Source organism: Pseudophryne corroboree, chromosome 10 (assembly GCF_028390025.1).
Source record: "Pseudophryne corroboree isolate aPseCor3 chromosome 10, aPseCor3.hap2, whole genome shotgun sequence".
Classification (NCBI taxonomy): domain Eukaryota; kingdom Metazoa; phylum Chordata; class Amphibia; order Anura; family Myobatrachidae; genus Pseudophryne; species Pseudophryne corroboree.
The window spans coordinates 61,858,446-61,860,941 of record NC_086453.1 but is presented as its reverse complement, the minus strand read 5'-3'; the positions used below and the strand labels follow the sequence as shown (position 1 = coordinate 61,860,941).

The following is a 2,496-nucleotide window of genomic DNA, read 5'->3' as shown; positions in this document are numbered from 1 at the left end:
CAGTTTGTTTTGTTCTTCCTTTGCGGACCTATTCTATTAGTTTGTAAGTTGCATGTCCGTGTCATTGCTTGCTTAATTTGTTTGTTTCATTTTGTAGTAGTCCATACTGTGTAGGTTAATCATATAAGTTTGAGTTTGTCAAACTAGTAGTTATTGAATATTTGTGCCTTTGTGTTTTTTTTTATTATTTTTGTTACAAGGATAACAATGTTGTTGCTACACAGGGAATGTTTATTAAACTGTATTTTTTATTGTGTTTGTTCCTGTATTTCCACATGAAGATATGGAATACGCTCCTGAAGTAAGTTTTTGGACTGCCATACCCAGAAATTGTTTTGTTGCAATGTGTGTTGTAAAATGATTGTGTGTTTTAATGTTTCATCCCTTTATTTGAAGATGCAGATGTCCATATATGTGGCTGCGGAAGCCCTCCCACCCCAACCGGCTCCTTATCCTCCAAGGCAACGGAGGCGTGCAAGGCCACCAATTTACCGTACCCATGTCACCCTTTTTGGGATGCCTGATGATCTTGTTGGTATGTCTCAGGGCAATTTTAGTAAGGTACTGCGACGAGTCCTGGATGCTTTCCTCACCAGAGTGAAGCAGTTCATATCAATGCCTTTGGAAGCTGGTGCCCTGGCTGTGGTGAAGCGGCAATTTCAGGAAGGTGGTAGTCGCTTCCCACACGTAATTGGGGTTGTGGATGGGACATATGTTGCCATTGTTGCGCCAAAACATAATGAAGAAATATATAGAAACAGGAAACTGTTTCATTCTCTGAATGTCATGGTTGTTGTGGCCCATCCCTCCAGATCCTGTCCCTGAATGCTATGTTCCCCGGCAATTCCCGTGACTCACATGTGATTAGGCAATCAGGGATCTGGCAAAGATTAAGAATGATGGAAGGCCAAGACATGTGGCTATTGGGTGAGTGTTTGTTTTGGTGTTTTTTAACACTCATATTGTACAAATTACATTTTTAAAAAAAAATTTGTTTCTTTTTTCTCGAAAACAGGAGATCGTGGATATCTTTGCACCCCCTGGCTCATGACTCCTTACAGCAAACCCAGGCCAGGGCCACAGTCGGCATTTAATTCCGCGCTTACTGCCACTAGACAGCTGGTGGAGCGCACGATTTGGGTTCTTAAAGGGCGGTTTCGTGTGCTCCACCGCACTGGTGGCGACATCATGTATTTGCCGGAAATGGTAAGTAAAATCGTGATCCTGTGCGCTATCCTACACAATATTGCTGTAAGGAGTCGGCTGGAGCTTCCGCAGTCGGAGGAATTGCTGGATGAGGTGCCAGGGGTTGGCCGGCCTTCCGTGGTGGTTCTGAAAGTCAGCGGGGTCACGCCGTCAGGGCTAGAATTGTCCAGGAGTATTTCAGGTATGATTATGTTATGAGAGCACTATAGATAAAATGCTGCATAAATTTATTAATCTGTGTTCACGGTTTACGTGTAGGTTTTGCCTACACAAAATTGTAATCGTGGATTTTTTTGATAACATTGTAAATGTTTCAGTGTTTTTCTTGTTTTTGTGTTCTGAGTAGTTTAATAAGTGGCTGTGAACAGATTATTGATGTAATGCTAGCAATCACATCTGTATTGAGATGTTATTTTGTACATCATTGGGATTAGTGTCCCATTTGGCTTGTTTATATTCAGTTGTGCAAACTTATTTCAACCTATTTTTTTTTTCCTGTTTTTTTTTTTTTTGGTTGATTAATTAAAAAAAAAAACTTTTCACAACACCCTTAACCACATTTTGCTTTTTAGTCCTTATTTCTTTCTCCTATGTTTACAAACAAAATGCCAAACCATCTGCCCATAAAAAAAAAAACATTGTGACTTGTGTAGCTGATTGGTCCTGCAAAATGTGGTGAGTTAAGTGTTTTCAAATATCTCGTACACTCGCATTCTCTCTGTGTGTGTGTGTGTGTGTGTGTGTGTGTGTGTGTGTTTTGTTAATTTTTTTTTTAAAAACCCTTAACTATACAATATATATATATATATATATATATATATATATGAGAGAGAGTGAAATCTATATATATATATATATATATATATATATATGAGAGAGAGTGAAATCTATATATATATATATATATATATACAGAGAGAGAGATGTCAATGGGTAGATAGATATTTTTTAATTTTTTTTTTGCGGGGGGGTTTTGGTTTAATTTAATTTTTTAAAATAAAAAAAGGGAATTTAGAAGTTGGATAACTAGTGTTACAAAATAAACAAACAAGCCTTTCATTTATTTTTTTTTAGATTTTTTGCTGTGCCTGCTGCATATTTTCGCTGTTGCACATGAAAGAATGTTAACAGTATATTGTACACAGATCAATAAAGTTAAACAATAAAGATGACACCATAACATTTTGGCCAATGAAATGCGACCACACGCTATAAATATATGCCCATGTAAGGAAAATGCCATAAGCACCATGCGAGCATCCGCGTTTAGCCACAAAGAGCTGCAGGTGC

At 37.8% G+C, this 2,496-nt stretch overlaps 1 long non-coding RNA gene across 1 annotated transcript; it reads left to right on the top strand.

The window, feature by feature from the left end:
* Window positions 1-279: 279 nt before the first annotated feature.
* On the top strand, window positions 280-1,746 carry LOC134967014 (uncharacterized). Its single transcript, XR_010188768.1, has 3 exons — window positions 280-301; window positions 397-927; window positions 1,016-1,746. It is a non-coding gene; the product is annotated as an uncharacterized LOC134967014 (long non-coding RNA).
* The last annotated feature ends 750 nt before the right edge of the window (window positions 1,747-2,496 follow it).